This window comes from Calypte anna, chromosome 7 (genome assembly GCF_003957555.1).
Source record: "Calypte anna isolate BGI_N300 chromosome 7, bCalAnn1_v1.p, whole genome shotgun sequence".
Lineage (NCBI taxonomy): Eukaryota > Metazoa > Chordata > Aves > Apodiformes > Trochilidae > Calypte > Calypte anna.
Window position 1 is genome coordinate 17,263,103 of NC_044253.1, and position 13,303 is coordinate 17,276,405.

Here is a 13,303-nt window from a genome sequence, read left to right on the forward strand (position 1 = left end):
GTCTATAAGGGTATATAAGAAGCAGAACTGTAATAAATACATTTCAGTTATAACTGAATAGCTTTACACTTTCTGTGTCCTAGTATTTCATAACTGGACTCTTCTCCATGGTCCTGGGACAACAGATAAGAATGACAAATCACAGGGAATTTCAGGACATTGTTCACCAATCCAAAACCAATTTTTGTGTTGTAGAAAGCAATCTTTCAACATTCACAGCAGTACATTGGGGCACAAGATAACTGGATGTACTTTTAGAAGTACATTCTCCTGACATTACTACAGAGAATCTGTGAATAGCAAGGGTTGAGGAAAAGAACAATTCAGTTAAATGTGCTGGTAATAGAAGAGTCACAGTGCCAGCATGCTACCTGCTTTGGTTATTTCCATTTGATTCACGAGAACAATACAGAAAGCTTTGTTTTCTTCCTTTTGTTTTCCCATGCATTTAAGCATGGAATCTTCCAGCATTAAAAAGTTACTCTATATTGTTGCATTTGAAGGACATGATTTGAGCATTGTGGACCAAATTGCTTATGAAAGCTCTTTTTTAAAATAGAAGGAATAATTCCAGAGAAAAGCCACAAGAAGATTCTCTAGAATATCAACCCTTTGGAAGACAGAGGTGCTCCTGAGTGAGAGAGAGCTGACTTCAGAACTGGATTTTTCTTGAGAAAGAAGTAACTATAGAGGAATGTAGTATAAGGTGGGACTGAACCAGCCTTGTTAGATAATATTTTTAAAACCTTAATAGCCATGGCTAATGAGTCCACGGCTATTGTAGTATCTGTAGTTGTTCCACTGGAGCTGTTTTTACAGAAGGTGAAGAGATTGTGGTGGAGATGGATAACTTCCATATCTGAGAGCAAGAAAAAGCAATGTGCCTATCAATATAGAGTACTACAGGGAATAAAAGTCTTTTTCTGAATAGTACACAAAATAGATAATATTAAAGCATATTAAAATTAATTAACCTGGTCTGTATAAGTGATTTAAAATATTTTTCACTTATCCATAACATTTTCAGGAATAATTCTAAGAAAATTTTGAATTTAAAACTCAATATATAAACACACATCACTGATACACAATAGATGATTAATCGTCGCTTGAAGATTAAGAAATTAAAAACTAGGTAAAGGCATGATACAGCCAACAGTATTTAGTAACTGAAAAGTAGAGAAATATTGTATTTGTTTTAAGACTGCTATTCTATGCGTCTCTCATATTTAAAGACACAGTGCCATAGACAGTATGAAAAAAAAAGTTCTATAAACATTTCATCCTAGGAAGGCGTGAGCTACTTGGGAAAGGTCACAATAGGAAAACCCCCACTTCTGTACGATCTGTGATACTGGAACTGGTCAGATGTTCACAATATATTGCCATCAAGAAACTAAGCTGAAGAATTATTGAGGGTTTTTTGGTGAATAACTTTGAATAATTAATCCTTCTGAGAAAATCACAATCTGTTCACCATGAGTTCATGAAAAAAACAAGGTGAATAATTCATTATGAATTATTTGACCAGTTTTAGCAATGAGATTCTGAATCTGTTTTCTTATGGATATTAACCTCATTAAAACTATTTAGATACAATGCTTCGAGATAATTAAAATGACGCAATAATGCACATCAAATATGACACCATTTTTGCTACTGGATTTCTTTTTGTAAGTACTTTGGAAATAAGTATTTATTCTATTCAAATATAATGTCACTGTCTGTCAGTTTTGAAGTACTGGTAGTCTTGGAACAATTAATGCAATTAATAGAACATACTTACATAAGAAGAAAGCCTTAATGGCAGACAAATCTAAATGTTTAAAATCTGCTGGGGTCTACTGCTATAACACAGAGCTGAGTGATCAATTGTGTAGTAAGAAGATGTAATTTGCAAATTTTAGGATTATTTGAGATTGTATTTGAGACTGTATCTAAGACTGCACTGAGAAAGCGAACTTCCATGGATAGGAAAAAAACTAGGTTCAGATTCCCATTCTTAATATTTACATAGCATTAATTAAAATAATTATACACTTTTGAACATTAATTAAATACCTGAATAATGTTACAATACTGATTTCAAACTGCTTCAATGTGCCATCCTAAAACAACACATTTAACCCATTACTACACTATTTCGGTTTAAATAAGCATGGTCTTGTTTGAATTTACAAGCTAACATATTTTGATAATTCCTAAGCAACACAGAGCCAACTCTCCAACTTCATTAGTTAAAGCTGCAGTTTCATGACACTTTGAACTGTTCTGCATCAGAGCTGCCAGTGTGCCTTCTGCCCAGGGTTTCTGCCTACTCCCTTGCACCAGCAGCAGCGTTTGGGTGACCTTGTATCCCAGCTGTTTTCCCACCAAGGTGTGTTGTTTCATGGCAAAACACCATTCAGGGTGCAGCCTGGAAATATAACTGGGAGGGTCTAAAAACAAGCCCCTGCCAAAAGAAATTATCCTGCTTCTTTTTTTTTTCCTGAACATGGATGAATGACTCCCTGGCATAAGTATTGGTCTGATACCCGAGGGGCAGCCAAACAGACAGAAAAACAGTTGTATAAAACATACTTCTCTGGGTTAGTAATAGGCTTATGAGATACAAGAGATCACATTAAAGTCAGATGAATGAAGGTGCCAGCGAAAATGCTGGAGAAGAGCACAGCTAAGAGAGCTCAAGGGAAAGCAGTGGTAACATATGGCCAAAAGTAGGGTTTGCAGCAATCAACATTTAGATTGGCTTCGGCTTCAGTGGAACCACAGCCTTGGATTTACTGTAAATAAGATCTAATTCTGAAGGAACTTCCTCAAAACAAACATAAGGCAAGTCATTCCATACTCCTCCCCCAAGAAAAAAAACCAACAGCACATCAATTACAGTGATAGTAATAGTAATGGTTACTTTGCCTACTGTATTTTCAGCCATCCGCATACTACATGTGAGACTACCAGCTGATTATACTTGATGCTGAACTGAATTTTTGCTATGTAAGATTTGATCTGGCCCTTCAAATAATATTTTAAAAACATTTAATTGTAAATGTAATGCAATGTATTTTTGAAAGTGTTTTACTGTTTACTATATACAAACAGACATCGCATTACTTCCAAATGTCAGTAAAAGTCTTTTTAAAAAATAGCTTTTGCAAAAGAAAATTTCCAGTTAAATAATTCTGAAAGTAATCCTCTATTGGGTGCTATACTGTTAAAATCAGTTTATGCATTAAAAAACTCTTTATACTATTCATATACTTCAGAAATATTTTCAGTACTACTGATTTTGAATGTAAATTTGAAATTATGTAGAGATACAACTTGAAAACAGATTTCTTCTATGCACTACATTCAAACATATGCAATATATCCATAGTAAATATGGAAGACGATCCACAGTTTGACAATTTGAAATTATTCTAATAAATACTTTTGTTATTAAATAAAGGTAAGCTGTCTTAGCAGCATGCTGGCAGGAGGCAAAAGTGAGTACAGGTGGGATTTGGCTCCATAGTTCCTATTCACACCAATCATTCAATGGTATACTAGCTCTAGGAATTTCCTTACTATTAGTTTAGCACTAGTTTTTTTTTATCCTTGGTGAAATTTCAAGTAGAATTAAAGAGTGATTGATCTCTGCCAGTTCCCTCACCTGTGACGATCAGAAAGAAAATCTTCCCAGTTTATTGGGGGTTTTGTGAGATTGTTTTGTTTTCTTTTTTCTGCTCTGTATTAAAGAAGGAATTTTTATTTAAAAACAGTTTTATATTATGAATATCTGTACAGCTATAGTTATTACTGCAGCTATACTAGTTTTACTAGTTAGTTTAATGTAAATTTTTATAACAGCATAGTATTCTGTGGAATTCTCTAAGAAAAATTTACAAAGCCATGAATCAGAAGATTATGGATGGGATGGACAAGATGTCATAGAAACACAACATTTTAGAGTAAAATGTAGTGAAAAAGCTACCAGTAGAAAACATGTATATGGAAGAAACATTAGCAAGATCCACATTCATAATTTTTTCCTAACTCCTAAAGTCTGGGAAAACAACAAAACTCTGACAACCACATCTCTTTGCAGTACTGAGGATTTGCCTGGTGATCTCTACTGCTCTGCCCTACTAGAGAAACTTTTTATCTTAAGGCTAAGTAAGTCTTTGAAAAGTTAATTCCTTCTTGCTCTTGGATGGGTTCCTTGGCTGTGAATAGAGAGATCAAAGTGAGATGAAAGATCCACAGGAGTCAGTAGCAAGTCTAAATGGATGGAATTCATCCCTAAGACTGAGCACGTGTTGCTGCCCATTAGTAGGAAAGAAAGAGGATTTAAGTGACAAAAAATGGCAGACAAGAAACTTGCTAGAACAAAAGTTTATCAATCATTTATTTTGATAAGAGTGTGAGATGGGACCTCCCATCAACTATCAACTCATTTTATTACAGGTTTAGTTCACTAAGCTTTCAACAGTTTGCTAGCTCTGATGATTTTGCTGAAAAATTCCCAACGTTGTGTGATGGATTACACTGAGAATCTCATCTTCCTTAAATCAAATCAAAACATGATTTTTCACACAAATAATTTAAAGCTTACCTGTAAAAAATATCAGTGATTTAATAGCATAAATGTGACAGCAGTAATAAGGAAAATGTATCCCTTTTGGGAGCTTTCTCTAATCTCTGTCTGTTATTTTATGAACTATCTACAGGTGCAGATAAAAATATCCTGGTTTCAGACTTATTTAATTACATTAAGCAGCCTGATCTGGATTTTTTTTAAAGTGTTTTGGTATCTTTTCAGATCTTGTGGATGAATTAGAGTCCTCTGAATATTACTGTTCCAAAAGGATCATAACAATTATAAGAATAGTCAATTATTATATGTAGTCTCTTCCAGTTAGTAATTCCAAACGCTCAAAATATAAATATGTGAAATTTCACAGGTCCTTTAAGTACAGGTAAATAAGCCTTCTTCACTATATTTAACCAGACATGTATTAAGAACTAAGATGTTACATAATTTCCATAAAGTGCAGACAGTCCACAACAGTCTGTGGGCTAGGTTTTTTTGAGTTCTGTGCTCCCTCTAACATATAAAAAAGGATCAGATCAATATGGGCATTGTGTGCTATGTAATCAAACTTGCAGCTAATAAAATGCACTTATTGTTTTAAAGATTATTTTTACAATTATTTTTGAAAGCAACTAATTTACTATCTGTAATCTGATATATTTCATTGTGCTTTAAAATATCTACTATGGAACCAAGAACAACATAGAACGTTTAAAGAAGTGAGCTCAGAAATGCTGTTTTTAACACAACATGCTAATATGGTGTCAGGACTGAAAATTAGGACATGCTATGAGGAGCTAACAGACTAGTTAGGTTTTAGGAGACTGTTTTCCTCCTGAAGACAACAACTTCTCTTTTGTTCACTTCTTTGTTCTGTTCCTTAAAGTCATGGCTTCATCATGCGTTCCAGTGTTCTGTTTTCTCAAAATAGTAATATATCTCTCCTTGCAGCAATACTCCTCTTTCTTCTTTTTAGAGAAGGCAGGATAAAATGGCTACGAAATGGTCAGTATGGAAGGCTTATCAATTTCAGATAGCAACAAATATGTGATGTCCAAAAAGACTAATGGCAACAGCTGATCTATAAGCAGCAAAAGCAAGTCTTCTCCAGATAAAGCGTTCTTCAGACAGTGTAGCTTTAGTTAAATAATACTATTTCCTTGACAGAAGACTTGCAGGCATATTCAAATCGAGCTACTGTTAACATAAAGAAGTTCTTAGAGATACCTCAATAAATACATTTATTTTCTTCAGCCTACCCATCAAGTGCTCTATACCTTATTTGTATATGTTCAAATATGTATCTTATATTCTTCAGTTTTAAATAGTTCTTTTTCTCTCACTATATTATTTTTAAAGAGTTGCTTTAGTGTTTCATTTAATATTAAGCAAGATGACTTGCTAGATAGTTCAGCACAGCTTTTCATAAGTGGTAAAAACTATACAATCCCTGCACATCCTCTACTCTTTCAAGCAGAAGTCCCTGTAATTACATAGATTATAATTTACTGACCAGTTTAAGTCTGTCAAGGATTAGTCCTTATTGCTTTCATCCATCATCTTTTAAGAGTGAATAGTTTAAAATTAATGAAACTACTCTACTTTTTTCCTACTCTTTTAAACAACCAAACATTTCAGTTTGAAAAGCAGTTACTCTGCAGGCAGCCTGACTTAAACAGAAAAATACAAGGAAATTCTGGATCCATAATTCACCCTCCACCTTCTGACCCCACCAACCGCCATATTAGGGTGCCCTCACCAAAATACCAGCTTGTGTTTACAGTTTCGTTTCTCCTGATGGTGGATGGGCGCGTGTACACGCACTCGCTCTATGTGCACTCAATAGGATCATGATCTGGAGAGCTGCAAATGTAAACACAAGCTGGTATTGTGGTGTGCCTAGCGGCTTGCGGTTTCTTTGTTTGAATATATCAAAAATGGCACACTGGCCAGAGCTAAAGAGCAGCAAAGCAGAGCTGCTATCAATATAAAAATCTGCTGGTTTCAATATTCATGTTTCAGGTAGATACAAAGGGCGATGAAACTGGAAGCTATTTTTCAATACTTTATTTTTTTTGCTTTTTACATAGTTGACTACACTTCAGCTCAGGGATCTTGTTTTCAGAGACAGAAAAAATCTACTTTGCCCTTAATTCCACATAATGAGGAATACTCTGCTTGCTTAGGTGCCCATTGAGCAACTTTTTACAGATTAGAAATGCTCTTTTCATCCAAAGGTGTCTATAATCATGTCACTAAAGTAGGGGGTGTGGCTAAGCATTCACAGGATTACCCCATTGTAGGTGACTACAGCTCATTCTCTTTTTATAAAGAATTTACTGGGTCATGAATCTGGCCACTTTCCTTATTCAGGCTCAAACATGGATTTATATGTGAGCCAAACATGCCAAGCAGAGCACTGAAATGGCATATCCATACACTTACAAGACTTCAAGCTTAAAACGGTGTAATTCCAGAAATACTTCTTTTATGTTTAGCTTCACTGGGAGTAAATGAAACAAAATGACTACGAAAAGACCATGAATCCAAAATCTTCTCCATTTTTTCTAAGCATGTCATCCAGTCTTAATAAAACCTCTCAATATAAACTTTATTTTGCAATTGTTCTGAACATGGTGGGGATGAGGGGTCTTTGGCTTATGAAGTACTTGATTATGTACAGTTATATTATAATATTACACTTGAAAATTATTTTAAAAATAAATTTATCAAAAATATATATATTTGAAGTAAGGTTGGGGGTTTTTTTTTGCAGACTGGTTCTAGCACCTATTATACGTGCTATACATAATCACTGTGAATTTAAACAACAGCTGGAAGTACAACTAAAAAAAAAAAAAAAAAAAAAAAAAAGCAGAGGGGTCTTCCCAAAACGGTGGTAAAAGTCCAGAAATTCTATTGGTATTAATGAAACAATTCCATCCAAGAAAGAGGAACAGTTCTGCAAGTAATAACAGTGTTCCATATATGAAAAGTAGTGTTATTCCTATAGTAACTCAAAGCTCATAAAAAGAGCATCTGGTTTATAAATACTTATTAGTTCCATTTAATTGAAACATACCTGTCTTATAAATACTTATCAGTTCCATTTCATTGAAACATATCTGTCTCACAAAAAGCAGAAAATTATTTGTTGAAGTATGCAGTACTATGATACAAAATCATACAATACTAAAACTCAATTTTTGTCTTAAAAATCTTTTCATGTGTATTTTAGAAACATTTGACCACTTAACACAAACTGCACAACTGCAATGCCATCATAAGGTAGAACATTTTGCTTCTTTTTAATACATTACTCTATATAAGCACGCTCACAAAGACAGCTTGTGAGCATTTCACAAATTATAATAATGGAACCACCTACATGTATATCAGTGCTGACAGATCTGGATCATCTTATTTTCACCTGCAGTAAGTTCAGACTCAGCTGAAAACTAAATTATACAATGAACAGCTTTGTTGTAGGAATATGCATGGCCTTATTTTCCAACAGCACTTCCAGAACAAACACATGCAGCTAGCACAGATATTTAATATAAATGGTAATAAATACTAATGACATTGATCTAACTTTTTTCACCCAAATCAAAGATGAAGGTAATTGCTTCAATTTTTTACATACTGCACTAGAGATGAATGATTTTATTTATACTGAGGCACACCTGTTTAATAGCCATTATCTGTGATAGTTCTTATTCTTTAGGCATTGTAGAACAGTTTATGCCAGGATAGCTCAAGTCATAAAGATGATATTTATAACCCTTTAAATAAAAAGACAGAATTATTCATAGTACTTCCCTGTGTTTGAAGGCATATCTTAGTATCTTTTTTTCTAAAGAAATGTAAATATATATTTAATGCAAACATTAAATAAATTTGCATGCAGTACTACATCCCTTCCCCTGCTACAGACATCAATCAATGTAAAATGAAAAAAACCCATCATTCCTTAGTAAGCTTTATGAAACAACATATTTAGCACTCTTAATATTCTCTTAGAAAGCACCCTGCCCATTCAACTGGAAAAATGACAAAGACCTCAAGAGGCAATAGATCTGTATGCCCAAATTTAGGAATAGTGGATTCTTCCTTTGTAAAAATACCACTTCAATCAAACTATATGAGGGGTAGCTGCTTTCTCTGCCATAAGAATGACTAGATATTATTCAAGGATTTTTTTTTCTATTTGTATAGTAAAACAGTATGCTAGAGACAACAAGGTACAAAACTTACCTAGGTTATAACACCACATCAAGCTGCAACAGGGTGGGTTTAGACTGGTTAATAGGAAAAATATTTTCACAGGAAGAGTTGTCAGATACTGGAATAGGCTGCCCAGAGAGGTGGTTCAATCACAATCCCTCGATGTGTTTAAGGGTCATTTAGAAGTGGTGTTAGGGGATATGGTTTAGGGGAGAACTTCACAGAGTTGTAATGATGGTTGGACTTGATGACCCCAAGAGTCTTTCCAGCCTGAAAGATTGATTCTAACCCCACTCTATCATTCTATAAGTTGAGCAAAAAAAAACTTTACTTCATTCATGACATGAATATAATCCACATCACTCAAGCATATCTGAAGGCACTTTTAAATTACAAGCAAAGTACCAAAACTAGATAGAATTTTACTGGTAAACAGTAAAAAAATTAACAAATGTTCAGGAAATGAAGAAGAGCTGAAAGAAGTGCTATAAAATTAAAAGGCCCACATCATGATGATATTGTAAATAGCTCACCAACTTTAATGGTTGTTTGAAAACATACTTGCAATATCAAATGTATTTTCAAATAATTAGAAGCATTACTTTTCACACAGCAGGCAGCCTGTTATGCTTCAAGAGAGTGAGGGTGATTTGAATTTGCAAAATTATTTGTCACTTAAGTATTTCTGTGTGTAACAGTATCAGTCATACAAAAGTACAGATCTAGATTGGACAACATCAATACTGTCAGCAAAAAAAAAGTTACAATAGCTTCAAATTTCTTTTTCAAGAATTAAAAGTAGAATACATTCCTTTAAAAATTATGTTGGGTAGAGATGTCAGAAGACATAGTTTAAAAGACCCGGAGGGCTGTATACTCAATTTTAATGTTTATTTGAACAGATTATTTGGTAGTCTATATGTGAAGATCCCTATTGGGGATTTTTTTGCTCTTACTTGAAAAACAAAGCCATAAAAGTTTGTATGGAGAAAATATGAATGAACTGGTTTTGAAAGTTTCTCAGTGGGATGGAGATCCTTAAGGTTATTGCTTATGTATACCATTAAGGATACATTTTGCTGTCTTCCATCTCAAAAGGACAGAGTTACTTTACCTACCACTCATTTAAACCTACCACAACATTAACTATTTGTCTATTATTATTATTACAAACTCCTAGACCTATCAACAAGAAAAAAATCACTCTGTAAAGTAGACCACACAATTTTACTTTAAAAAAGGTATTTTTTACTTTTAAAAAAGTTTTCTGAGTTTTTAGAGAGAGGCAGACATATTTTGCTGAGTGTTTAATGAATTCAGATACTGATGATTTGACCTGGGTTTTTGACAGTAATTAGCAGCTGCAGTTACCTGGAAGATAGAGCTAAGATGAACAGGCTATTTTAAATCAGTGCATTTCTAATTAAAAATTATGTTATTTACAGTCACTCAATAGAAGTTGTAAGCATTTGCATTCATAAAGAAATATGCAACAAACAACTGATGATTTTTAGAGGCTATCTACAGTTGATGGAAACAGCAAGTGAAGGATGTTGAATACAAAAGATAATTGTTATCTACATGAGATTATTGCTTCTGCTTAGATTGGTTCTTCAGGTAATTTCTTACAGCAATTATACTTCCTGGAAATTACATGTCATCAGAGCCTTATATTAGTATTTTTGTGTATTTTAGGAACTTGTGGATTTTGACTAGTGCTTGTGTGCTGGAGACTCATTTCATTGGCCTTTCTGTAGTACCATTCTCAGTATTTTTCCAATAAAAGAATAAAATTAATTGCTCCTTTCAGCTTAATTTTATGTTCAGTATTGGGAAGAAGTTCCTCTTCTCCACAAAACTTAATATAGAAATTAATTAAATTGACTATTTCCAAGATACTTGAAAAACAAATTATGTTGTTATTTATTATTAAAATAATTCATTTATTATTAAAATTAACTAATCACAGAACAGACCAGTGATGCCTTAAGTAGCTGATACTGAGAGTTCTCAGCAAAAGATAAACATTTCAACTATCTTTATAAAAATAGTATGTGCAAGTGTGATATTTGCATCTACCTCCTCTGCAGTGGATAAACTTTCTCACCATTTGATTGTCTTAGAAAAAAATATATCTGAAATGGATTATATTTTCCACATGCTGCCTTTGCAGAGGGAAGGCTTAGTTTCAGTTGGTTCTTAGACTCAACCCATAACCTGGAATAATATAGGGGAAAAAAAGAAAAAAATGTTTTCAGTAGTTCAAGATAAAAGAATGAGGACTCCCTAAATGAATCAAACAAACAAACTGGAGGCATATGAATTAAAAAAAATGGCTGAAATTAGAAATCTGGACTGTATTGAGTTTCTTCAGCTTGGGTCTACAATGGAGATTCAAACTGTCTCCACATGGTCCCAAATATATAGGTCTCCAAATACCAACTGTAACAGCATATAATTAAAGTCAGTTTATAGCCTGTAATCAACTGAATCAAGATAGCTAGTGAGATGAGACAAATTGCTACAGTAGTTATATGGGGCACATGGCCAATAGAACTAAAATAAGAATCTTGTCTTACCTGAATAGTTAATTGCCAATTGCAAGTACTCTGCCTATCCAAATTACATTTCTCTCAATGCTTGTAAGGAGCTTTTCAATTTGGCAGAATAAAAATATGAAAAATCATATTTCTGAAAATTCAGGTACTACAAGAATGAAACAAACTTTTTCTACAGACTTCTAGTATTTTTAACTGTGATCCACACAGAGAACGAGACAGGATCACAACTGTACATAGTCAAGAAACAATTATGCTTTATTTTGTTTTCCTTTTCCTTCTACCAGTGCCTTGTATTACAAAAAGCTGAAGTGAGGTATGATATATATGTTTAATCAATAAAATAGCTATTTTCTAAACAAACTGTGAAGGAGAAATATCTAAGTTTACCTGTTTACAATCTGTTTTATCTCTGAAAATTTCCAAGCACAATAAGAATCCATCATGCTTTGTAGAACAGAAGAAATTTTACTAAAAAGGCCACAAAAGAGTCAGAGCAATATAAGGGGAAAATGCCATGGGGTGTAGCTTTGTGGACTGCAAGAACTGAAACCATCTTAGAGAGGAGTCAACACAATCTAACCAATATCTTGCATAACTCTGGAAGGAAAGGCTATGTGGAAGTCACAGGTTTCTTGAATAAGTTACATACATTATAATGTATTAGGTCCAGTTTCTATTTAAATAGAAAATACAGGTGGTTTCACTTCCTACAATACAGTGTAAGGCATAAATGATATACAGAACCTTGTTCTGTAGAGGCACCAGCACTGCAATTATGTTATACTCTGCTATACCACCGCGCTTATTAGAGTAATGTAGTCTCTACAGATTTAATTAATTTACGCAACAGAACACTAAGGAAGGAAGCTATACAGAAATTCTTCATTACTTCTTGTCATCAAAGAATTTCCAAAATCTACAAATTTCACCCCTGTCTGTGAGGAACAAAGGAATAATTTCTTGCTGAAGAGAAAATCTGTTTTTATAGAATAGCACCATCCCTACCGTTCCTTTAATGATTACTTTCACTGTTGCCACCATCATTATGTTCCTCTAGCCGTATAGCTGTGGGTAGCTTTTCTTTTGCATATCTTTACAAGTTGAATCAAAAGCAATCTATTTTCTGCAAAATGGCTGCTTTCATTGCATAGAGGACACTGAACCTTTTTTGGAGGACCTTTTCACCATGTTGTGATTGATTTTACATCTATTGAAAACAAGTCTGGTCTCTGCCGTTTGTTTACCCTTGTATTCTCTCTTTGTGCTTTGGTATGCATTTTTAATTAGATACACTCCAGTTCTTTCACCACTAGCTAACACTTTTATTTGGGAAGCAGTTTTTACTAGCCCTGCAAATATCCACTGTTCTTTGCAATGTCAAGTCCTTTTCTCACCTTGTTTTGACTTGGTTATCACTTATATCACAAGTAATTCATCCATCTGTTAACTGCTCCAATTCACATTACTTGGCTTTATTTTAAAGATCTTAACAATGGTCAATGGTCTCATCTGGCAGCTGGTTTCTTGTAAAAAATGTGCCTTTCCCAAGTGACATTCTTGTGGGGATCAAAATATTCACTGAATGGGTTTTATCTAGCAGCTTACAGGTCTCTCAGGCTCTCCATACAACATATTGTATATACCCAGTGCTTTGGGCATGCCATGTGTAGCAATGTGGAGGACTTCAACTTCTTCAGTTTTATTTCACTCCTCTCCAGCTGTCTGATTTGGGTTTTTTTCCATCCTGCGGGTTAATTCTTGCTAAAAAAAAAAACAACCCACAAAAAACCTCCAAAAACAAACAAACAAACAAACAAAAACCCCACAACAAAGAAAAATAAAAAACCAACACCCCCCAAAACCTACACGTATCATGCACATATACAATTTTTTTACTTTGGATCCACAGTGTGCATTTAAAGCTCTCTGTTCCAATGCA